Source organism: Peromyscus maniculatus, chromosome 14, assembly GCF_049852395.1.
Source record: "Peromyscus maniculatus bairdii isolate BWxNUB_F1_BW_parent chromosome 14, HU_Pman_BW_mat_3.1, whole genome shotgun sequence".
NCBI lineage: Eukaryota > Metazoa > Chordata > Mammalia > Rodentia > Cricetidae > Peromyscus > Peromyscus maniculatus.
Genome location: NC_134865.1, coordinates 59,340,089 through 59,365,517, shown reverse-complemented (window position 1 = coordinate 59,365,517; position 25,429 = coordinate 59,340,089). Strand labels below are relative to the sequence as shown.

General features: G+C 52.6%; 1 long non-coding RNA gene across 1 annotated transcript; it reads right to left on the bottom strand.

The window, feature by feature from the left end:
* Positions 1-863: 863 nt before the first annotated feature.
* On the bottom strand, positions 864-4,084 carry LOC121822428 (uncharacterized). Its single transcript, XR_006063530.2, has 4 exons — positions 3,349-4,084; positions 2,022-2,203; positions 1,785-1,897; positions 864-991 (listed from the first exon to the last, which is right to left on the bottom strand). It is a non-coding gene; the product is annotated as an uncharacterized LOC121822428 (long non-coding RNA).
* Between the last annotated feature and the right edge of the window lie 21,345 nt (positions 4,085-25,429).

Here is a 25,429-nt window from a genome sequence, read left to right as displayed (position 1 = left end):
AACTGAGGCTGGCCTTGAACTTCTCATCTTCCTGCGCTGCCTCTCTCTCCCAAGGACTAAGATTTCAGGCATAAACCCCTGGCACCTTCTTGTATTTCCTTGATAGCACTCACAACTGTCGGAATTCATTTAAAACACACACACACACAACCTTTTTTGTTTGTTTTTCTGTGTAGTTTTGGTGCCTGTCCTGGATCTTGCTCGGTAGACCAGGCTGGCCTCGAACTCACAGAGATCCGCCTGCCTCTGCCTTCTAAGTGCTGGGATTAAAGGCGTGCGCCACCACTGCCCGGCTTTTCAGCAGGATCCTCTTGTCTGAGTGCTGGGGTTACAGGTGTATGCCTCTATTCCAGGCCACTCTCTGAATTTTTACTTTTATCTTGTTTGTTTCTCTTTTGTAAATCTCTGTCTCCCTCAATAAAAAGTCTTCTTCGCCAAGTGGTGGCGCATGCCTTTAATTCCAGCACTTGGGAGGCAGAGGCAGGTGGGTCTCTGTGAGTTCGAGGCCAGCCTGGTCCAGGATACCCAGTGCTCCACAGAGAAACCCTGTCTTTAAAAAAACAACAACAACAAAAAAAAAAAAAAAAAAAAAAAAAAAAAAAAAAAAAAGTCCTCTTGATAGAGAAGACTTTTGCTGTTTTGTTTGGCTGTACCATGTGTCTGGGACAAAGTGTGTACCAGTCACTTTAAATATATTTATACAGGAGAAGAACAGTCTGTAAGGGAACACAGACCTTGGGACCAGAGGCAAAGAGGTGGCCTGTGTATGTGTGGAGTGAAAGGTGCCGGTGCCGGTTGGTCGGCGGAAGTCACGGGCCACGGCTACCAGAGTTAGAATGGGCTTTATTAGAAAGAAGGGGGGGGCGGGGCTGGAGAGATGGCTCAGCGGTGAAGAGCACTGGCTGCTCTTCCAGAGGTCCTGAGTTCAATTCCCAGCAACCACATGGTGGCTCACAACCATCCGTAATGAGATCTGGCGCCCCCTTCTGGCCTGCAAGCACGCACGTAGACAGAATACTGTATACGTTTTTTTAAAAAAAAAAGGACCTGAGTTCAACTCCCAGACCCACATGGCAGCTCACACCTGTCTGAAACTCCAGTTTCAGGGGACCCCGACACCCACGGCAAAAACATAAATACACATAAAAGTAAAATAAAATGTGTTTTAAAAAAGCAAGAAAGAAAGAAGAGGGGACAGGAAGGAGAAGCCAGGCCCGGTGGAGGGAACAGAGCAGGAAGAGAGGAAACACAGGAAGTGAAGCGCAGAGACAGCGTGGGGATCCATGTCCGGCTTTTTAGGGCGGTACGTAGTCGCCCGCTGATGACGTAAGGTGCCAGACAAGACCCCGAGCTGCGCATGTGCATGTACAGAATCCTAACATGGAGGGTTGGTTGTTCCATGGGGCATAGCTCTAGGGTACCAACTGCTCCAGGAAAACAGCTCCAGACCTCATAAAAAATACACCAAGTTGTTATCTGTGAAGGACCCAATGCCAGGTGTGGTTAACTTGGGAAGCAGAGATAGGATAGATAGATAGATAGATAGATAGATAGATAGATAGATAGATAGATAGATAGCCGTGCACTTAGGGCTAGCCTGGGCTGCAGAGTAAGCCTTCTGTCTCAACAAAGGGGAAAAAAGAGAACACAACCCTCTGGTAGGGTTATTGTTGCTCTTCAGGAGCATTTACATTTCTTGCCCTCCCCCACCCCAGTACTCCTTGGGCCTAGGGAGGGAATCCATCCAGCAAAGGCCTTGGTAAGTGCTGAGACAGTGGGTGTACCTCTGTATCTACTGTGCTTCTACTCCCAGTACGCCAGGCGTGCCTCAGTTTCCCTCTTGGTGCACAGGGATTGAGAAGGCTCTGCTATTCAGAGGTGGAGTTCCTGGGGAAATCTGGCAAGACAGAAAACACGAAGTATTTTCATCTTGGCTCTCTGGCTTCCTTGGACTCTGAGCCCGGAGGCTTTTGTTTCTTAATTCCTGTCTTCTTTTGTGCGGCTTCCAGTAAGGTAATTACCAGGATGGTGCTTTGAAACTCATCCCCGGCTGGAGGGATAGGACGGTGGTATCCTCTGTGCCTGTGCCGAAATTCACTCTGGTGGACGGAGGTGGAGCTCAGAGGCTGTGAGTTCCCCTTTCTCCCCAAATCCAGGAAGCCGACAGGAAATGGCTTTTCTGATGCTCGACCTCACCTCCTCTCTGTGAATGGAGATAGCAGATCCCGCTTCAGTGAGGAACAGTGAAGGAGGCCCTGGGGAGGAAGCCGCCCTGCGAGAACACACTCCCTGCTAGAGAGGCAACCTTCTAGCGGCATGGCATTCCCAGTTGCTCTGTGGCCCGAGTTCCTTCCTCTCTAGCCGTGGGCAGAGCAAGCCAACTGGATAATGAGAGGGTGGCCTAAGGCCACTGTTCACAAGCTCTGTCCTGACTCAATCTCTCCATGTGAGTGACTGATGGCAAGAGGAGAGGGCCTGGCAGCTAGGGATATCCTCTCCTGGGTCAAAACGCTGTCTCCACCAAAACATCCCTCCCCTCCGGGAGGCCACAGCAGGGTTTTCCCGTGTCACTACAGGCTCATCGGTGGCGGTGGGCGGAGACAAGAGAAAGGAAGGAGAAAGGTGGAGGCGGCCCCAGCCCACCTCTAGCTCCACCCACACCAGGCCCATTGTTGACCCAAGGTGCCATTGGTGGTAGGGGCTCAGAGTCATAAGGCAGAAGATAATGGCCAGACTCCACTCTATTGGTGATGGTTCGTGTTTACGCTTTTCCACGAGGGTCACTCGTGTTGTAGCCAAGCTGGTCTCCAACTCATGGTAGTCTCCTACCTCAGCCTCCTGAGTCCTAAAATTTAGGTGTGAACCACTGTAATTAGCATCATTCATCTTTTAGTGAGCAATTTTTTCTTCTTCTTCTTCTTCTTCTTATTCTTATTCTTCTTATTATTATTATTACTGTTTCTGTTTTAAGACAGAATTTCTCTGTGTAGCCTTGGCTGTCCTGGAACTCACTCTGTAGACCAGGCTGGCCTAGAACTCAGAGATCCACCTGTCCCTGCCTCCTGAGTGCTGAGATTAAAGGTGTGCACCACCACCACCTGGCATTATTTTTCAGCACCACCGCGAAGCAGGCCCAGACATAAAATTGGGGCTAGAGGGGTTAGAGACATGATGGATCAATGGTAAAGAGTGCGTACTGCTCCTGTCCAGGGCCAAGTTGGAGTCTTACTTAGCACCTACATCAGCCAGCTCACAACTGCCTGTAACTCCAACTTCCAGGGACCCCAAGACACTGTCGGATACAGACATGCATACACACCCCACACAGATGAGCACACACATATATACCTGAAAAGAATAAATCTCTTTAAAAATTGGGGCTCAGCAGTTAAGAACATGTACTCTTGCAGAGAGCCTGGGTTCAGTTCTCAGCACCCACGCGACAGCTCACAGTTGTCTGTAACCACACTTCTGGGGACTCCTATATCCTCTTCTGGCCTCCAAGGGCTCCTGCAGGCATGTGGTACCTATGAATTCAAACAGGCAAACACAAGTACACATAAAATAAATAGACGAATAAATGAGTTTTAAATCCCCGCCCTCTTAGAGTATCCATTATAGGAAATAAAAGACAGTCAAAACCCCAAAATATGTGAGATAGTATGTCAGATAATGAGAAGCCCTGTGGAGAAAAAAAAACAGGTAAGGAAGGTAGAAGTACTCAGAGCAAGAATGGCTGAGGGTGTTGCCAGAGAAAGCCTCTCACAGAATCATTGATCAGGGTTGACCAGATAGCTCAGTGGATCAAGGAGCTTTCTGTCAACCTGATAACCTGGGTTTTATCCCCTGGGACCCATATGCTATCTGTTGACCTCCATACATAGATATTGGTGTACACACATACAAATGAATAAATTAATTAAGTTTGATTTTAAAAACTTAAAAAAAAGCATTGGTCTTCCCCCAAGTCTGCAGGCAGGTGACTGCCGTCCCCATGAAGGATGATGAAGCCGGGCCACAGGAGCAGCACAGGTTCAGAGGACTGGGAAGAGATGGTAACGCTGGAATCTGAGCTCAGATTCTGCCTGAGACTGGAGAGAGAGAGAGGGAGAGAGAGAGAGAGAGAGAGAGAGAGAGAGAGAGAGAGAGAGAGGAAAAAGGAAATAAGAGGGCGGATGGCGAGCTTTGCAATGGCCATCTGTTTTCCAAGCTGAAATCAGGACACGCTCTGAAAGGATTTTCCTGTTGCTAGAATTGAGAGCTGCCGTCTGGGAGAGGCGGTTTGGATGTTTGCCTGCAGGGTGGTATTTTTGAGACATTCCAGTGGCTTGTGGGGCCCATGAGACAGTCCAAGGGTAGGGCATTGCCATGGGAACCTCAGCCTGGCCACTGGGCCAGGATCCTGGTGCAGGGTCACGTGGCCAAGATACTTCATTGGTTGTGAACCAGAGACACCAAGGTCACAAAGATAAGCCTGAGCCACTGAACAGCCTATGCTGGAGGCATATGGAAGGGAAGAAGGGTGGGTGTGGCCCACACCAGCCTGTGTTCTGGGCCAATGAAGAAGAATGGTCTCGTGGACGCCGGCAAGTGCCCCGGACAGGTCTGCAGGCTATGTGAGGAGAAAGACCAGCTTTCTCATAAGCTCAGTATGGGCCTGAGCTTCCCTCTGGAGCATTCTACTCCTCTGCCTTCCTAAGTCATGCAGAGACCACCTGATTGCTTGGTCATCTATGTGGTGGCTGTTGATAGTGCCCCCCACCCCCACCCCCTCGGTTATGCCTAGAGCTGAGGCAGAAACTGTTCGGCTTGTGCATGGCTTCTTCATAAAGAGTAAGGCTATTGGCCGTTTCCATCTACCCAGTAGGAGACCGAGGGCCTGCCAGGACGGAGGGCTGGGCAGAATGGAAAGAATTGGAGGGCTTGGGAAACACATGACCCAGTCACCCAAGGCAGTTGCAGGTTCCCAGCCAAACCCGGCTTGTGGGTTGGGGCTTTGTCAGCAACAAAAGAACAATACCCTTCCCCAAAGGCCAGGCGCGATGAAAGTACACGCCCTCCCTCTTCTCCACCAGTGGCCAACACTGTGCATCCAAATGTCCTGGTCCCCCAGGCCTCCCATACGGCCCACTGTTCATGGGAGCTGTCAGGTGCCTTCAGGGCGTCAGGCCTCCTGCTTGGTGACACCTTCCTGGTGAATTTCGCATTGTCCTGAAGTTCATTTTAAAAACATTGCGTTTAAAGAAGGGCAAGAGGGGCTGGGCGTGGTGGGAGAGGACTAGCCTAGTGTGCCGGAAGCCCTTGGGTTCAGTCTCCAACGTGGCATAAACCCAGCGTGGTGACGTGTCTGTTGTCCCTAAACTACAGACCAAATTTGAGGCCAGCCTGAGAAGCATGAAACTGTCAAAAAAAAAAAATTAATTTTTTTTAAAAGGGAAAGGGCTAAAAGGACCAAACACGTCTGTCTCCCCCAGCTCTCCAACTCCCATGGCCTACGTTTTTTCCCTCAGGCCTTGGCCATGGCAGAGCCAAGGAGAGCTGGAATCCAGCCCAGCTTTTACCAATAATTCACCACGTGACCTCAAGCTTCCTCTCTGGGCCTCCTTGCCTTCATTTGTAAATTGAGGGGTTCAGACTAGACTGTTTCTCAGGTTTAACCCTGACCTTTAAACGATTGCGTTCATTGATCTTCTTAGCTGGGTCATTCACACACACAGCACTTCACTTCCTGACACAGTTTTTTTTTTAAAAGATGTGTTTGTTTACTGTCTGCCTTTCTCCACTTTGGTTCCTTGCTCCCTGAGGGCAGGAGATTTTGCTTGTTTTAGTCACTGCGAGATTCTTGCCATCTGCAAAAAAAAAAGAAAAGAAAGAAAGAAAAAGAAAAGACAAGACATGCATTTGTGTCTGTGTTCTGGAAGGAAGTGGAGATTGAACACTTGAGAGTCTGGAGGGGACATCAATGAAAGCATCCTTTCTGATTGTAGAAGAGGTAAGAACTAAGCTCCCAGCAGTGACGTTTCTGGGGCTCCACCCCCTAGGGTCTGAACGGTGGCTTGGCAAGAAAGCAGCCTCGCCCAGCTGGGCGGCAAGTGAGGACTCAGTATACCCATTCCAGACCTCCTTTTTCTTCAGCTCCTGCTTTCTGCTGCAAGGCCAGAAAGGAGGGACTGGGATCTGGAGGCGGGGCTCACTTAGCCCAGCACCTGATAAACACATCTACTGGGCACTGACCCTGGGCCAGTATGTACACTGCTGACCAGCATGTGATCTGCCCGTGTATGAAGCTAAGGCTGTGGCCACCAGGCTGCCTGCCCTACATGACTGGACAGGGTGTTGGGAATCCTCTTCTCTCTCTCTCTCTGTGGAGTGGCTCTCTTAACTCTGTCTAAATCCAATCTGAGGCAGCAAGTCTGGTTTGTAAAATCACTGTGAGGGTGGAAATAGAGCGAGACTGAACAGGAGATTGCAGGGTGGGGGAGGGGTTGGGGGGGATGGAGACAGGGTCTATGGTCCATGAGAACTGGCTATGTGGAGCTGCCAGCCCTCAGCGGGATGACCTCGAAGTTTAGGATCTGAATTCCTACTCCATCATTCCTTTGCTGGGCAATCTTGGGCCTGCTTCTGGGCATCTCTGGTCCTCCGTTTCATCCTCTGTAAAAATGGGGGTGGGGATCAAGGGGGGGATGTACAAGTTCTGTGAGGATTTAAAGAGCGTCCGTGCACCAGGCTTAGCACAGAGCCTGGACACACCGGGAAGGCTCTGTTATTATAATTAGAGACCAGAGGCCACCCCCCTTCCCTATTCTCACTCCTCGGGGATCTCCACCCCCTCTCCAGTTCCCATTTAATTCTGAGTGTTTTAGGTCATTCTATGGCTGGCCGTCTGCCAAGTCTCTGACAAAGACCGGGGTTCCTGCTCATTCATCCTAATGCAAGTTCCTGCGTTTATGGTAATAGGGGAAATGCATGAAAGGGCTCACTGCCTGTGGAGGGGAAATCGGCTTAGAATTGAAAACCGAGCCCTGCCTAGGCCCGGCTCTCCCCTCCCAGCGCTTTGGCTGGGCCGCCAGAAGGGAGGGTGGCTGGGGAGGAGCCCCGAGGGGAAGAGGGAGGTGAGGCCGAACTCCCTGAGGGGGGCTGCAGGGCAGGGAGGGGGGGGGGGTCGGGGGAGAGGCCCCCGGTTCGCCCGCCCGGTGAATGGGTTTCAGGGTGGCGGAGGAAGCCTGCCAGAAAGGCGGAGTGAAAAGGCCAGACCCTGCGAGGCGCTGCACTCGCGGTTTCCATGGCGACCCCAGCTGCCTCTGGGCCCCCGTTGCCGGCTGGCTCCGTGGTGGGGCCTCGTCTGCCACCACATGGTGACTCAGCTTGAAAAAGAGGCAGAGAAAACCTGAAGGGTTGTCTAGGCACCCCCACCCGTCAGTGTCACTGTGCTCCGGGCCACACGGATAGCTCGGGGGTGGGTGGGGGTGGGGTGGGATCCTGAAGCCGGCTGATGCAAGGTGCATCTGGTCTAGAGGGGAGGGAACTAGGGCTGCTAGGCAAGGGGTCTGTCTGGCAGCCAGGGACGGGGTCTTGGAAATGTATTGGCCGTGGGTGAGAAATACTAGGAGCTTGCGTGTGCGTTGCGTGTGTGTGTGTGTGTGTGTTCGTGTTCAGAGACTTCAGATCCCCTGGAGCTGGAGTTGCAGGCGGTTGTGAACTACCTGATGAGAATGCTAAGGACTAAACTTGGGTCCTCTGGAAGACCAGTTAAGGTATCTATCTATCTCACTGGCCTCAGCAGGCAGATATTTAACAGAGAAACCATTATTGAGACCGGGGAGATGCGTCCGTGGGTAAAGGCTGAGGACCCGAGTTGGATCCTAAGGACTCACAGTCGGTGGAAGGAGAGAACTGACTCCCTGAAGGTTTTTGTGGTTTTGGTGTACACGCACACACAATAAATAAATAAACAAACAAATAGACAAATAAATGTAATTAAGTGGGGGTGGGGGTGGGGCAGGCTGGAGAGATGGCTCATCGGTTAAGGAAGAGCATGGGGCTGTTCTTCCAGAAGACTTGGGTTCTATTCCAAGCCCCCACAAACTCCGGTCCCAGGGGATTTGATGCCCTCTTCTGGCCTCCGCAGGCACCAGGCACACCCATGGTACAGACATACGTGCCAGGAACAGACAGACATATACACGCTAGCAAAACATCTATACACGTAAAAGCAAAAATACAGGTTAAAACATGAAGAACAGAGTGAAAACTGGAAAAGAGGAACTGTCAGTATTCATCTTGTCTGTCCCCGAAGGAGTCCCCCGTTCCTCTCATTTAGGCAGTGAGCCCCTCCCAAGGCTGCAGCCAGGGCAGGTACTTTCTGAACTCAGGAGCCGAACAGGGTGGGATATGGCTGCCTGGTTCATTTTTCACAGGAAGCTTTTTTAGAACCCTCTGGACCATTCCCACCTGCCTCTCCATAGAGGGCTTGCTACTCGGTAATAAAATGGGGGTGAGCAGGGGTTCCATTAGTTTCCAGGCCTGCCCTGTGTTCATGAGCCCCAGATGACCTTGGCTTCCTCCCACCCTAAACCCTTGCTCAAATTATCTTCCAAAGACCAACACTTGGCACGCGCCAGTCCAACCAGCTACTGGAAGGCTGAGGCAGGAAGTTGCCTGGACTACATAGGGCATCCAGGACCAGTCTGCATAATTTACGGAGGCCTTCTTCCTGGGAAATTAGAGAGAGCGAGAGCACACACACTGGAGATATGTAGATCAGTGGTAGACCACTCACAAAAGCCTAGGAATCCGTTAGGGATTTAGCTCAGTGGTAGAGTGCTTGCCTAGCAAGCACAAGGCCCTGGGTTCAGTCCTCAGCTCCAGAAGAAAAATAAAAAAAGCCCGGGGATCAATAGCTGGTACTGGGGGGGGGGGCACACTTAGTTCTGTAGCATCTTAATGCCACATGTGTGCTGCTCACTTGCTTGTGGGTGAGTGCCAGAGGTGGGAGTGAAGGCCACAGAAGGAGGGACATCCTCAGTGGAGTTCTTCACCAGCTTCAGTTCGAGAACATGAGTACATGCAACGAGTGAGTGGCTGGATTATAACAAAGACCTGCAAGCTGCAGGGCCTGGTGGCTCATGCCTGTCATCACAGCCCCTGGGAGCCGGACACAAGCAGACCCGGGCTTTGAGGCTATCCTTGGCTTCATAACGTTGGAAGCCAGTCTGGGTGAGATGAAGCCCCATCTTCTATAAATAAATAAATAAATAAATCATACATACATGAACGAACAAACAAGCAAATAAATTATATATGTGTGTATATATATATATGCTTATGTAATTTGTGTACATGTAATACACACACACACACACACACACACCTTGGAATACAATACAAAAATAATCAAGGGCAGTTGGGGAGAAGATCTTTTTAAGAAGCTGGCAATTGGGCTGGAGAGATGGCTCAGCCACAAAAGGCTAGGCTTGCAACCAAAAACCAAGAGAAGGTAGCATTCTAGGTCTAGGGGAGATTTGAATGTTGACCTGCAAATAACCACTAGAAAGTTTTCCAGGGAGTGGAAACCACCAGTGCAAAGAACGTGGCATGCTCTTGGAAGGCAGCTGCTGGGGGTGGGTGGGTGGGTGGGTAGAGCAGGGCCAGGTGTTACAGGGCTTTTTGGCCCATGGGGTGGATTTTGGTTTTTGAGGTAAATGCATTGTATAACCATTGTGAAGTTTCCCCGGGGGACTGCCAGGATGTGGCAAGGCTCTGGCTTCTCATGGAGAAAGGGCAGGGGTGAGGTTGGCTGCAAGCAGATCTCTGGAAGTAGAGAGAGAGCAGGGGGGAGGAGATGAGAGACGGAGTGTGTAGAGGGTTGAGGGAGTTGGACAAGTACGGACACCAGGACAGGGTGGAACTGAGGGACCGACCGACTGTGGGCTGGAGTAGGAGGGAAGAGATTGAGTCACAGACTTTAGGTTTGGGGCTGAAGGGTCCGTCCCAGTACACATGATGGACAAAACAGTGTCCACACTGTCAAAGAAAGCCCCCAACTCACCACAGAGCCTCCAGGGACAGAGCAGCGAGAGCCCTGTGTGACCGGTGCTGTGCGCAGGTGTTGGAGACAGTGTCACAGAGGTTAACATGTCAACTAGTTAGGCATGCTTTCTCTTTGTTTGTCTGTTTGGGGCTTTTGCTCTTGTTTTTCTGGTACACAGTCTCATGTGGCCCATGTTGTTCTTAAGAAAGCACAGACTGGCCTTGAACTCCTGTCTCTACCTCCTGGCCTTGAATTCCTCTGTCTCTACCTCCCGAGTGCTGAGATTTCAGGCACACGCCGCCAAATTCGGTTTTAGCCTGGTTTTGAAGGTGCTCCCTGCAAGGTAGCTCCGGGGGGGGGGCGCGGGGGGCGGGGGGGGCCTTATGTCCCTGCTTCTGCTGAGTCAGCTTCTGATTGTCTTTGGCTCTTTCCTCACAGCTTGAAGCCTCAGTTGCCACAGCTGGAACATCTGCCTTTGGGAAGAATGAAGTGAAGCTAGGCTGTAGTGGTGCAAACCTTTAACCCCAGCACTCGGGAGGGAGAAGCAGGTGGATCTCTGAGTTCAAGGCCAGCCTGGTCTACTGAGCGAGTTCCAGGACAGCCAGGGCTACACAGAGAAACCCTGCCTCAAAAATAAATAAATAAATAAATAAATAAATAAATAAATAAATAAATAAATAAATAATGAAGTAATGGGATGGACTGGACCAACCTAGCACAGTCTAGCTCATAGTAGGTGATTTTCATCACAAAGACCAACACGGACCTCTGTTCTTCCTTCTAAGTGTTATGATTACAGGCTTCTGGCTCATAGTAGGTACATAATGAGTTGTTTGTTTGTTTTTGTTTTCTGGAACTCTCTTTTTTCCTCTATGTTCCCCACATAACAGCAGAATTGGTTATGGATGGTGTAGGGTGTGTTTGTAAGAAGAACTCATCATCTTTAATGGCCTCGGGCACCCAAACTACCTTTGCTGAGAGGACCAGAAATGTGCATTTTGTGATGACATTAAGAGAAGGCAGGCCAGAGGTTAAGACGATGAGCTGGGGACCCCCGTTAGGTATGGTGGAGGAGGGAGCGGAGCTGGGGTGGGCCTTCGACCTTCCTTAGTTGAGGGTGGGTTGGGGAGGGGCTGCTTGGCATGATCTCAGCCGTCCAGGCTTCCCAGATCGGGAGCCCAGCTGAGAGCTGGGGGAGAGGCGGAGAGGAGGAGACTGCCTGGGGCCCTGGGGGGACGAGGAAGGCTCAGGCTGCCAGGCTGCCAGCTGACCCTGTTATTTTTAGCTCTGGAATGTGCCTCCTGAGCCCCCTTTCCCCTTCTGTTTATCTTGCTTTTGAATCCCGATTCCCTCTGGCAAGTCTGTGTGGGGGAGGGAGTCGGGACCTGAGAGTGTCGCCTGGGGAAAGATGGAGAGACCAGGGAGACCAGTTGGGGTGAGCCCTGCTTCCCTTCCCCATCTGCAGCCCAGAGCTGAGCTGCTCCTTCCTTCTTCCCTTTTTACCTCTTACCTTCCTTTCCCTTTTTGGAGACAGACTTCACGGTCCTCCTGCCCCGGCCGCTAGAACAGTAGAGTTGCGGGCATGGGCTACACACAAGCCCAGGCTCTTCTCCTTGTGCCTTTTAGTTGAGGGAACGGAGACCGTCCTGCTCTGGGAAACCTTGGCTCTCAGTCAGTTGTGCTGTTTACCACCAGCTCAGGCCCCGGGCTATGCTCAGCCAGGCTCCCCATACCACTTCCAGCAGCTCCCTGGTCAGGGCACACTGTGGGCCCCTTGAAGAACAGCAGGACCCACTAGATGGGACACAGGTGTCTTGGAGTCTGCCCTCTCCTCTGTGAAGTTGAGACCAACACAAGAGATGCTGAATAGGGAGGTCTCTTGACGCTGGACCCTGCTCAATCAGTATCAGGGAGTTTAGCCACCAGGGTAAGTCACATGGCATTGGTGTCCATGGGTCCCGAGGGCCCTGAGTCTCCATGGGTTTTTGTTGGTCACTTGAAAGAAGCCACACCTTTCTCAGAGGGCTGACTCAGTCAATGCCAGGCCTGGGAAGGCTCTCCCCTGGGATAACGGACCATCATTCACCGCTCTTCTTCCTATCCCCCTCCAGAAAGTCCGCACTAATGCTAGAAGTGAGAGATTTCTTTGGGGACTATTACCTCCTGTCCCCGGTCATAGACCGTAGATGGCAAGGGCACAGAGGCCCAGCTGGTGGAGGGCAGTGCTACTCTGATGCTCTCATGAGGACTTTTCTCAGGGAGCCATGCTGTCTCCCCCTGTCCTCTCCTTCAAGCTGGCTGAGCGCCGGAACAGGCAGTCAGCACATACCTCGGTGTGCCCTGCTGTGGAGGGCACAATGGGAGGATTCTGACTGCTGATGTGGCCAATGTGTCAGTCCAGAGCTGGACACACACTCCAAACCCAGAAATGACCCCGAGGGCCCTGTGTGCTGTGGCGTGGGCATGCCCAGGCCAGATGTAGTAGAGGGGGGGGGTGGGGAAAGCCATCAGGACAACCTCTTGCCCCTGGGCATGGGGCCAGGGTCACTTAGAGGGAAAAAAAGGTGGCAGCTGCCACATCCCGGGGAAGGCATTGACCTTTAGAACGGGAGACAGAAATAGCCCGGGGTGAGAGGGGGTGGGGGACGGACGGACATGCTCCTGTGTGGGAGAGAGGTCCAGCATGGCAGGGAAGAGCCACCTCAGCAGCTCTTGTGTGGGACACCCAGCCGGCGCGGCCACATGCTGCTTCCTCAATTGTTCCACAGCAGAAGAAGCTGAGCCTTCTAAGATGGAAGACCAAGCCTGGAAGAGCAGAGCTGGACTGATCCAGACCTAGCTGGTCTGATCTAGCCCATTGCTCCATGGCCACTGCCCTTCTGGGAGGCTCCTGGGGACACAGGATGGGGCCAACAGATGACTCTGTACTCAAGCCTGGCCCGACCTTCCTTAAGGGTGGAGGAACCCAAAAGTTCAAACACTGTGGTCTACCAGTGGAGCTAAGCTTTTTACCCCGAGATATGCTACCAATTTTCCTTCCCTCCCTTGCTCAGGAAAGAGGGAGGACAGGGGTTCTCCTGCCACCCCCACCCCCAAACCACACACACACACACACACACACACACACACACACACACACACACACACTTCAGTGTGCCATGCTCTCCCGACTGCACTGAGCCCTAGAAACCCTTCCCCAGAGGCTGTGGCAAGGACACACCAGGGGGATGGCCCTAGTTCAGGCTGATGTCTGGATAGTGCAAGAAACAGGCTCAAAATAACCCGTGAGGATGGGCTGGCTGGCTCCTTCCCTCCCCTGCGGCTCCCAGCCTCAGCAGCTCCAGCTGTTTCTGCTTATCTGAAGCCAGGGAGGCTGGTTGCCTGGATACCAGCGCTGCTGATTAGCAGTTGGGTCCTTCAGTGGCAGACAGAGATGCCGCATCCCCAGCCAGCTAGGCGTGGTATCTCTGCCCCCGCAGCAGCTCTGATTCTAGGAAGAGTTGGAGACTGGATTGGGGGTGCGCTCTGCCAGCAGCCATCTCTAGGGGGGCACTCTGCAGTGGAGAACCCGAGCCCTGGCTTTTGCTGCTGCTGTGACTGTAGTCACATTAACCTCTTTTTTTTTTTTTTTTTTAAAATTTGATTTATCTCTTTTTTTATTTTTTTGAGACAGGGTTTCATGTAGCCCAGCCAGTCTGGAGCTGCCAATATAGCTGAGGATCCTTTTGTCTTCCACTGTCCAGGCGCTAGGGTCACAGGTGCTTGCCACCAAACCTGGCTGGCCATTTTGACATCTCTGAATTTGTTTCTTTGCCCAGGAGGGGACAAAGAGCCTCTAACCCAAAGGGCTATTTACAGAGTAAACTCCCGAGGTTGGGTGACTGAATAAACGTGAGGTATGACTGCCTCCACCAGCACAGTTGGGCCCTATCTGGAACCTTCTGTCTGTGCTTGCAGCAGAAAAGCTAAGGGAGGCTGCTGGGTAGGTAGGGAGCTTTGGAGGCAGCGGGAGGGCTGCCACTGCCTCCAGGGAAGGGGCTGTCACAGGACATATGCCTGGGTGCTCAGGACCAAGCTGCAGGTGGGCACAATGGGGGATGGGCTGAGAAAAACCAGGCAAGACAGCAGGCCACTCATCTCAGTAGGGAGGTAACAGGAGGGCGAGACAGGCACCCATCCTCATAAAAGGTCCAGCTGGACATCCGTTTCCTGGGTTGAACCATTGGATCATGAGCAGAGGACTAGGACATGGAGTAGAGCAGGGCTCAGCACTTCCAGCTGTTCAGAGTGGCCTGTCACAGCCCCGGGGGCAGGGACAGAAGACAAGGCCAACGGGATGGAAACATGACCCAGAGAGGCAGGCCTTTCTGATATGCCCAGGTCTAGTGGTCCTGCCATGTTTGAAGATGAACGAGACCCCAGGGACAGTGGGGGCTGGGCAGCTGGGGTTGGTGAGTAATGACTTCACTTGGTGAAATTAACTTTTCCAAGTTCATTGCTCGGCCCTCTAGACCCCATGTCCAATGTGCCAGGCTGGTGGGGTAGGCAAGGGGACAGGACGAGAAGCATCAGATGAGCATAGGACATGTAGGGACTCTCTTCGCAACCCTCTTCATTTAAAGGACAGGGAGGGGAGGGGAAGGATGAGAGAGGGACTGGGTATCATTCACCAGGGCTTCTACCTTTTCATTCTCTGAATGGGGTGGTGAGATCAGCCGGTGCCTGGTTGGTAGCAGAGAGGAACCCATGAATAATGCAGGCAGGAGCCAGGCTTCTATAAAATGGTTACCATTTCATCAAAGCAGCGAACGTGCCTGGAATGCCAATCGGAGGGAGGCGGGGCTACAGCATCAGGGGGAGCTCGGGCTGCCCTTGGGACACCAGGCTGAGGGAGCTGATGTCTCCGCTCCTCCTCTGTGTGACATCTGCAGCAGCCCTGGACATTTCAGCTGGGCAGAGTCAGAATCGCCAAAGTGCGCTAGGCAGGAGAGGAACTTCCTCAAGGAAATGGAGGGGGCTTCCAGAGATGGGTGTGTGTGTGTGGGGGGGGCAAGACATGGATGGATGGACCAATGGGTGGATGGGGCTTGGATGGCTATCCTTGGCTACATATCCAATTGAAGGCCAGTCTTCAACTGATACTGCCTTAAAAATAAAAATCTTAAAAGGCGGGATTCGATTACTCGTGGTTAGAAAAGATCTCCCCCTACTGACAGAGCTACTTTGCCCTCAAGAGGCAAGAGAGGAGCTCTTGACAAAGCCCTCAGAATGGCATGCCTACACATGTCCCTTGAGTTCCATGGGAGGACTTTTTTTTTTTTGTCTGAGACAGGGTTTCTCTGTGTAGCCCTGGCTGTCCTGGAACTCTGTAGACCAAGCCATCAACTAGCTCAGAGATCTGAGTCTGCCTCTGCCTCCCAAGTACCGGGATTAAAAGCATGTGTCCCCATTGCCGGGCTCTGTGGACCAATCTTAGACAAGAGTACCTTTGAATATTAGCTACCTGCGACACTGTCATCTCATTGCCGTGGAACATCAAGAAACCCATGTAGGGCTCGGTTTCCAGACCCAGTGGTCCCGTTATAATTTGGGGATGGGACTGCAGGGCGCGTTCTAAGCCATTGGAATAGCCTGGGTGCAAGGGACTGGCAAGGCAGAGGCCCTACTAGAGCGGAAGGCTCTAGAGGCCTTCAGAAAACACAAGTGGCCATTCTTGATGACATGTTGGGTGACAGGGGGAAAAAGGAGCATTAAATGTAGCCCCTAGGTTTCTGATGTGGGTGGTCAGGGGTGGGGCGGGGGTTGAGTTGCATCCAGGAGAAGTGCTAGAACCTCTGAAGCAGGATGGTGGTGTTGCCAAGCTGGACCCTGTGACTGTGGACAGACAGGTGGTCCTGCCTTCAAGGCCACCCGGAAAAAAGGGGCCAGATGAAGAATGGATTATGGCAAAGTTCTCCCAGCTGTGCGTAGTTCCGTTGCTTGGGCAGAGGGGACCTTATTAGCTTTGGCTCCTGAGTCTTCGTGAAGCCAGGGCATTTGAGATCTTTTCTCTTTGCCTGCAGGTGAACCTTTGGGCTGCTAGTGCTGCTGCTGTTTCTGTGGGTACGGTTTCCCGTAGGAATGCCCCAGGAGAGAAACTCTTTCCTCCTCCCACCTCTTCCGATGCCAGCAATGAGCCCCGAGGGGCATGCACATGTGGGTGCTCCCAGCAAACTCCCATGGGTGGCCCCGGGGTGTTGCTGGAGGAGGTGGGATGGTGCAGGTGGAGTGCAAACTCTCAGGGGGCTTTCCTGTGGTACCCAGCTCCTGGCACCACCCCCAAACAGCACGAACTTCATCCAACCGTAGAGGCAGAGAACGGCTCAGAGAGGCAGCCGGTAACTGGCCTAAGCTAGGGAAAAAGAGAGCGCAGAGATGGAGTGAAGGCAAGAGGGAACCCAGAGGACAGGAGATGTTACAAACCAGTGGGAAGGTAGGGGAGGTGGCCCTGGGATCTGGCAGGAGGCAGAGGGAGGGTCCCAGTGACTGAGGAAGATGGGTGGATGCCAAGTCCAGTAGGAAGTAGAGGAATTCAGGTCAAAAGAGTGCCTGAGGGTCTAGTAGATAAATATCACTTATCCACATAGGCCTCATTCTTTGCTGTACTGACGATAGCGCTCTAGGGGAGCCCTGAGATGTAGAGAAGGAACACAGTCCAGCTGGTGCTGGAGGAGCTCCCCAGAGTGGGTGGAAGGCAGAGGCAGGACAGGCGCCCAGGAAATAGCCTCCTGGCTCAGTCTGGAAGGCTGTGAGTGTGGGGACAGTGTCCCAGAGATGGTGGGCCCTAGGGAGAAGCCACAGATACGCCTGCAAGAAAGGGACAGGAATGCAAGAGTCACAGGAAGAGCAGTTGTGCAAAGGCTGAGAGACAGCAGAGAGCCCAGGGCTTGCTGAAAGCTCTGGTGGCCTTGGCAGGGCTTGGTAGTCGAGTGTATGAGCCTGTGTGAGCATGCAACTGTATGCATCTGCATACGTGCATGCATCTGTGAGTACGCACCCACGTGTGTGCATATGTGTATGTGTGTGTGTATGAGCTTGTGTGTGTCCGTGTGTATGTGTGTGTGTGTGTGTGTGTGTAACTGTATACACAGCACAACATAGTGAGGAATGAGACAGTGCAGTATGCAGTCCTGTGTGTGTGCGCTGCTCCTCTGAAAGCTTGCCTGCAGCCAGATGCACTTAAACAATATAGTGAGGTATGTGTTTGGATGGTGGAGCCCTGAGCTGGCTAAGAAGCCATTCTGGAGTTCTGCAATGGGGGCCTGAAATGACCTGAAGATACCCATGCTCATGGACCAGACGCTGCTCATTGACTGCTTTGTCAAGTAATTAGCTGAGCACCTCAACCCTGTAAAGTAGGTCCTGCCATCATCCCACTTTACAGATCAGGACACTGAGGCCCAGAGAAAGGAAAGAGCATTGCCCAGCCCTTCTGTCTAAACAGGGAAGCAGGCCCCAGTGTCAGGATGGTGATGGGGAGACTGGAGGGGTGTTGAAGGGGAATGGTTAGGAAAGTGCCTTAGGTGGCTGGTGTCAAGGGAGAGGGAGAAGTCAAAACCCTGAGGGTGAGTAGTGCATGAGGCTATAGGCCTGCCACCCCAGCTGCTTGGGAAGCCAAGGCAAGCAGATCAAAGCTCCAGGCCCGCTTGAGACACACAATGAGTCCAAGGCCTGCTTTCGCAACTCAGCGAGACCCTGTTTCAAAATAAAAAGCTGAAAGAAGGGCAGGGGTGTTGCTGCTTGGCAAAATGCCTGCCGAGAATGCACAAGACGCTGTGTTCGATCCCCAGTACCATGGAGGGGAAAGGAGCAAGCAAAGAAAATATGAGGGACAGGTAGTTTCACGGGTCAAACAGTGCTCCTGTCCACTGGGAGCTCAGAATCGTCATCTTATTTGGAAACAAAGCCTTTGCAGGTGAAATTAGGTTAGGATGAGGTCACAGGGGACTGGGGTGGACCCTAGTACGAAGATGGGTGTCCTTAGACAAACAAGGCCATCTGGACACAGAAGCGTGGCGGGAAGGCCACGGGAGCAGGGAAGTCTGGAGGGCTGCTGCCGTAAGTCAAGCAAAGGCCCAGGGCTGCTGTGGCAGGCATCAGAGCGAGGAGGAGGAGGGAAAGAGGAAGATTTCTAGATCCCGCAAGTCGAGTGTGGTGGCCCTGGCAGCACCTTTGATGTCAGACACGCAGCTTCCAGAGTCTAAGTGCCTGTTCAAGCCACCCAGTGTGTGACAGTTAGTTATGGCAGCCTTAGGAATCCATTATCCCCTCCCGGCTTCAAAGGCTTGCCGAGCAGGAAGAGGGCATGCCTGACTCAGTCAGGTACCATCTGAAACCGGGAGTGGAAAGGAGGGCACACGTCGTCGTCGACCGGAGGCAAGTGAGCTGATGTGGCAGGCCCTTGAGAGCGAGACGCGCAGACGGTGATCATGGAAGGTCTTGACAGGAAGAGGGAGGAGTCTGGGAAGGCAAGCGGAGCTGGCAGAGGAGCTCAGAGAGGAAGGACATGTTCAAAGCTGATGGAAGGGCACAGAAGCAAGGGCAAGAACAAAGGAACCACGGAGGCAGCCGGAACAGAGCCGGTGTGGCGTGCCGCGTGCCGCACAGAGCTGAGCCTGGCAGCAGGGCCCGAGAGCAAAGCAATGTTGGGAAGGTGGGGAGTGGGGGAGACCTGAGGAGGAGTCTTTAAAGTATCCTTAGAACCGGCCGGAACTGCTGAGGGTGTCAGGGCTTATTTAGACCTCACAGGTGTCAGAAAACACCCCAGGGCCATTATTTATTCTTCTCTGTAGAGGTAACAGGGCACATATTCCTTTTATTTTAATTAAAAAAAAATTATGTGTAAGTGTTTGGCCTGCATACATATAGGTATGGTGCATGTGTGTATGGTGCCCAAAGAAGCCAGAAGAAGGCCCTGGATTCTCTGGAACTGGAGTTACAGATGGGTTGTGAGCCACCAGGTGGGTGCTTGAACTTGAACCCAGGTTTTCTGTAAGAACAGCCAGTGCTTTCAATGACTGAATCATCTCTCCAGCCCTACAGTCTTCCTTCCTTCCTTCCTTCCTTCCTTCCTTCCTTCCTTCCTTCCTTCCTTCCTTCCTTCCTTCCTTCCTTCCTTTCTTCCTTTCTTCCTTTCTTTTTTTTTTTCAAGACAGAGTTTCTCTGTATAATACCTCTGGTTGTCCTGGAACTCGCTCTGTAGACCAGGCTGGCCTCGAACTCACAGAGCATTCTTTCTTAAATAAAAAGAATAGCACAAGTATTCGCAGGAAGGAACTGATGCCCAAGATTTGGGGAGGAAAGATATCTATATAGTGGTGAGCTCCCTGTCACAGGAGGTATTCAAGCAGAGGTTGGAAGAGCCTTTCATCGAGGCCGATAAAGAAGACGGTTTTCAACAGTCATGGTGGCACATAACTTTAGTCCCAGCACTTGGGAGGCAGAGGCAGGCAGATCTCGGTGAGTTGGAGCGAGGCCAGCCTGGTCTACAGAGTGAGTTCCAGGACAGCTAGGGTCACACAAAGAAACTCTGTCTCAAAAAAAAAAAACAAAACAAAACAAAAAAAAAAACAAAAAAAAAAAAACAAAAAAAAAAAAAACAAAAAGGAGGAGGAGGAGACAGTATTCTTCGACCTTACATTGGACACAACATATTCCTTACTCCGGCAGGTCTAGCTCTTAACTCTACTCCACAGTAAGGGGGGAAGCTTGGTGCTTACTTACAGGTATTCTTTGATTTTTGAGACAGGGCTTCTGTGTATACCCCTGTCTGTCCTATAACTCACTCTGTAGACCAGACTGGCCTTGAACTCAGAGATCCACCTGCCTCTGCTGCCTAAGGGCTGAGGAGTGCTGGGGTTAAAGGTGGTTGTCACTGCCACCTGACCTGAGTATGTATGCTTTTTTGTTGTTGTTGTTGTTGTTGTTGTTGTTGTTGTTTCCAGACAGGGTTTCTCTGTGTAGTTTTGGTGCCAGATCTCGCTCTGTAGACCAGGCTGGCCTCGAACTCAGAAATCTGCCTGCCTCTGCCTCCTGAATGCTGGAATTCAAGGTATGTGTGTGCCACACAGCCGCCCTCCCCCCCAGTATGCACTCTTAACCAATGTGCTCTCTCTTTAGCCCCACCCCTTCTTTGAGACAGAGTCTCACGTAGCCCAGGCTAGCCTCAAAGTTGCTGTGTAGCCAAGGAGGATGATCTTGAACTAACTCCTGATCTTCCTCAGTGCTGGGATTCCCAGTGTACACGGCCACACCTTGTTTATGACCTTGTTTAGGGATGCTGACCTCAGGTTTCATGCATGCTGAGCAAACAAACACAACCAATGAAGCCACATCCCCGGCTTATAGTGGTTACCAAGCACCAAATGAGTGGTCCCTTAACACATTCCTTTCCCTCCTCTCCTGGGTCTTCCCCACCCCTGGCCCATCACTGTTGACTTCAGGAGTCTGAAGCCGGCAAAACCTAGAAAAAGCCGGGCAGCCCTTGTGCCGAGTGGCAGACAGGTTTTGTCCAGGCTTTTCCTCTCCATCCTGGGCTTTTCTTTGTTCTCTGTGTTTGTCTCTCTGCCACCAGAGTTGGCAGGATTCAGCAGCTGAGATGAGCCTGGGCTGGCCCTTGTCTCCCCTGCCGCTCCACGGTCTGCCCATCAATGAGGGAGGGCAGGAAGGAAGACCCCCTCCATCCCTATAGTCCAGGATAGTGACTGGTTGGTTCCTCCCAGTTGCTGGGGCCTTCTCTCTGCTCCATTTCCCCTGTGTTGGCTGCAGGTCAGGGAGGAAACCAAGAAGCTTGCCCTTGGCTGAGGACATGGATCTGCATGACGTCTTCTTTGACCTTGAAAACGCTTCTGCCCGCCCTGCCTGGCAGGAGACGAGCTGGAAGTTTCCCCTCTGGCACTGTCTGTCCAAAGGCAGCTTCCAGATGTCCCTCGGGCACTCCATCTTCTCTTAATGAGTCAAATTCCTGTCTGAGGCCTGGGGGACAGGGTGAATGGGAGACAGGGGTGAGGGTGCCAGCACCTACTTTCAGGGGGCTGAGGTACTAAGAGGAGGGACACCTGTTTGGGCTACTGGCCCGAGTCCGTGGACCCCTGGCACGGATGTCAAGCTCAATACAGGGCATATGCTAGCGTCTTCTACTCTTGGCTCTCTCCCTTAACTTAATTTCTCTCCTGTTCAGACTCTAGAGTTCTGGCCTCTCGGTCACTCCAATTGCTGTGTGACCACTGGGGGTTTACTTTATCTCTCTGGACCTCAAGCACGTGACAATACAGTTAATCGCATGGTTCTGCTGCCTGCTGTAGCATTTAATGAGAAAAACTGCTGCCTTGTTTGGCTTCGGCCACTTCCAAAGCTTCTTTCCCTTTTCATCTAAGAACAAAGGCTTCTTTCCTTTTGTTGTTGTTTGGGCCAGGGTCTCGTACAGCGTAGGCTAGCCTCAAACTTGCTACGCACCTGAGGATCATCTTGAACTTGTGATTCTCCGGTCTCTACCTCTGCAATATACTAGGATTACAGGTTTGGTCCTACTTCTTGGTACCTGACAGGCAAGCACTTCCCATGGAACCACGCCCCCAGACCCTCTCCCGAAAGAAACCAAAAGGCTGTAATAAAAATGACTACCTAAAAAGAACCACCGTGGCTGGGCATGGTGGCGCCTGCTTTTAATCCCAGCACTTGGGAGGCAGAGGCAGGCAGATACCTGAGTTCAAGACCCGCCCAGTCTACATAGGAGCAAATTCCGGGCCAGCTAGGGTGAGGTAGTGAAACCTTGTCTCAAACAAACCAACAAGAAAGCGGGTCCATCACTGGGAGTGTTTCAGGGTTGACTCCTTTCCCCTCTCTCCCTGTTTGCTGTCCTGCAGACTCGGAGGGTTCACAGATGACCAGAAGGCGGGACTCCGCCTTTCTGCTGACTGTGGGAAGCGTCCATACCACTCAGTGGCTGGCAGTGCCCTCTGAGTGTGCCTGACCTTCTCTCTCTCCAGCTCTGTCACCACCCATTTCCTCCGGAGATGGAACGCTGCCTTTTCTTGCCTGTGTCCCTGAATTGGCAAGAAGCACACAGAGCACCATTGGAGAGGTTCCAGGGCCCACACCTGGGTTGGCTTTATTCTGGAACTGGACCGCATGCCTAGCAGCAGAAGTATATTTATTATGGAGCCCTTGTCTGGGGGACTCCAGACTGCTTGTGTCCCCTTGCCTCCCCTTATGGAGGCTAAAAAGCTTTTGGAGAAGCACCTCCTGGGCACAGAGAAACAGTCAGGATGTGGCTGTCCAGCCAGGAGGAAGGGGCCTCGCTGGCTCCTGTGGTGCTTGGAGCTTCTCAGGGTCCTTTCTTTGCACCCCAAGTGTTCCAAAGAAGGAGGAGGAGGTGGTGAGGCGGTGGAGGAAGGCTGAGAACGTGAGAAGAGAGACCCGTCCTAGTTTCTATAGCAACCACACATGTGAGCCAGCTGCTGTCACCATGGCAACGAGGGGAGCCTGCTCAGAGCCCGCAGTGTCTCAGGGGAGACACAATTTTTGAACAAAACAAAACAAAACAAAAAAAACCCTAACAACAACAGAAACCCGAACCTTTGATAAAAATAAAGGAAAAAAAAAATGATGAAAGCCACCACCCTCTCTGGGCCTTGCGAGCACCGCTGTCTGAGGTGACAAAGGAGAGAGAGGTGGCTGGCTGAGGAGGAGGTGTGGGCAGGAGCATTTGCTGCTGTAGAGGGAGATTTGTTGAGTCAGTATTTCAGAGCTGGGTGGGGGGAGCTTTGAGATCACCCCTGTTGATGGATGGGGGGAGGGTGGGGGAGGGAGGGAGGGAGGCTGGAAGACGGAGGTAGTGGCTCATGCCAGGCCCCAGGGCATAGAGAAATGCATGCAGGGAAACTGGTATCCTCTGAAGGAGGGAAGGGCCATTCCTGTTTAGGGTCACGTCAGGGAAGACCCATCAAGACCAGGGTTTCTGAAAAACAGGGCTTCGTACACTATGGCAGGGCCCCCACCAGACGGGTGAACTGAGCCCCCCCAAGCGTCACTCTGGGCATCTCTGTGTCTGTCGTCGTCTTTATGTGTTTATTTTTGCTCACAAAACACTTGCCCAAACATCATGGCAGATGTGCCCATCCCTTCTGCAGAGGGCCCAGGAAGTTGCTCCCAGGGGTCCCCCCAGCCTCTGTGGAAGAACCTGAAGATTCCAAAGGGGAATGCGGTGGGGGCGAGGGGTGCCAGGACCGCGACAGTGGCACTGATAATGAAAGATCAAGGACACATTCGGGGGCGGGGGGGACCTGCTCTAGCTGCCTCTTTGTCCCGGAGCTCTTTGGTTTGCATTTGGGTTTTCCTGAGGTTTCCAGGGGAGCCCCCGAGGCGAGGGTGAGGAGCGGGAGGGGCGGGAGGGGCGGGAGGGGCAGCGAGGGTGGACCGATGGCTTCACTCTGCCCTCATCTTTCCAGGAGCATTGTGTCTGCTGTCACAGCCCTTCACCTCCTCATTTCCTCTCCCCCCCCCCCAGCTTCTAAGGTGCAACCACGTGGCTGAGTTGCCATGGAAACTGCGGAGTTCCATTTGAAAGCACGGCTCAGTGTAATCTGAGATGGCTGGGGGCGGGTGGTTGGGGGGGCGGGGTGGGGGCTGGGGGCGGGTGGTTGGGGGCGGGGCGGCGGGGGTGGGGGGGCTAGGGGAGCCTCGACACCGTTTAAATCCTCCCAGCTCACCTCTTCGCAACAGGAACTGTCTAGACTCATCGCCCGTGGGTCCCGTAGGACACCATCTCCTGTGGTCCTGCCTTAGAGCCCTTTGTAACCTCAGGTGGTAAATCTGACAGGTCTGGCCCCTTAGAGAAGGAACGGTTACCTCCATTGCATTACTCAGGGTGGACGAGGAGAGGGAGGGAGTCTTGGTATCATTTGTGCAGAAAGGACGCCACACCAGGGCCGGCAACCCGAAAGACCACCTTCCTCTTCCTCACTGTATCATCACCCCTGCACAAATTCCGGCCATTGGCCAGGAACTGTGGCAGGCTAGGGACTGAGGTCCACAGGAGACTAGAAACCCGGGTCTGACTGAAGGGCAGAGTTTGCAATGCCTTCAGTTAGAGCAGCCCTCCCACCCCCTGACCCCTAGGTGACATGCAGGTTTAGGACCTGGTTTTGGTCATGCCATAGGGCAGAGTGAATCATTGGCCACCCTATGTTCCCTCTCCCCCCCCCCACCTCTGGGGCTTCTTCCAAGGCCACATAAAACCCCAAATGGAGTCCCAGGACAAAGGAACAGCTAGAGCTGGGTGCCAGGACCTGCCCATGACTTTCCACAATCTCTGCCACTGCCATGGCCACCCCAAGTGACAGCAGAGGTGTTAAGAATGTTGTCACTGCCTGGCGGTGGTGGCGCACACCTTTAATCCCAGCACTCAGGAGGCAGAGGGAGGTGGATCTCTGTGTGATCCAGGCCAGCCTGGTCTACACAGAAAGTTCCAGGACAGCCAGGGCCACACAGAGAAACCCTGTCTCAAAGAAAAACAAAACAAAACAAAAAAAGAATTCGTCACTTTGCTGTGTGACTTGGGACAAATGGCCTAGCTTTTCTGAGCCTCAACTGCTTCTTCTCCCCAGAGACAGGAATGAGGGGGAAACTGCCCCCTAGAGTGTCTGGGAAATTCAAAGACAGTGTATTCAAAGTGATGAGTATACCACCTGGTGTCAGCGGAAAAAACGTGTGATCACAGTTATTTCCGTCTTCCAAGACTCCTAACAAGCTCCAAGTCCTCCCAAAAGCCTCCCTTTTTTTCCCAGGGAGGGGCGGGGCCAGGAGCTGCCTCCCACCGGGTGCCAAGAATGTTCCATACCTTTGTTCACCCATCTTCACCACAACCCGGTCAAGGCTGGTCCTTTTTATGTCCCCATTTGACAGATGTGGATGCCGAGGAACAAGGAGTGTTGTGCTCAGAGTTATGGACTAAGAACGTTCAGGGTCAGGATTCAAACTTGGCCGGCTGAGCTTTGTTTCTGTATGACATGCTTCACCCACAGTGACAAACCCTTCCCCAGTCATTTAAGAATCTCTTTGGGGGTTGGGGATTTAGCTCAGTGGTAGAGCGTCCTCTTCTAGCCTCAATTGTCTACACTGGGGGAGGGGGAGGCGGAGGAGGTTGCAGGTAATTCCTTCCCTAGTGGCTCGGAAGGCTAGGGACTCAGTTTTGACCTGGCTTGACCTGGAATTCACACAGCAGGTGTTGGGAGCCAGGCAGGTGTCTGTGGGAAGCAGGTGACCGGGCACAGCAATCTCTGGAGGTGAGGGGGGTGTGTGTGTTCCAGGTGGCTGTCGGGGTTGGCTGACTTTCCACTCAGCATTGACCTTGGTCTC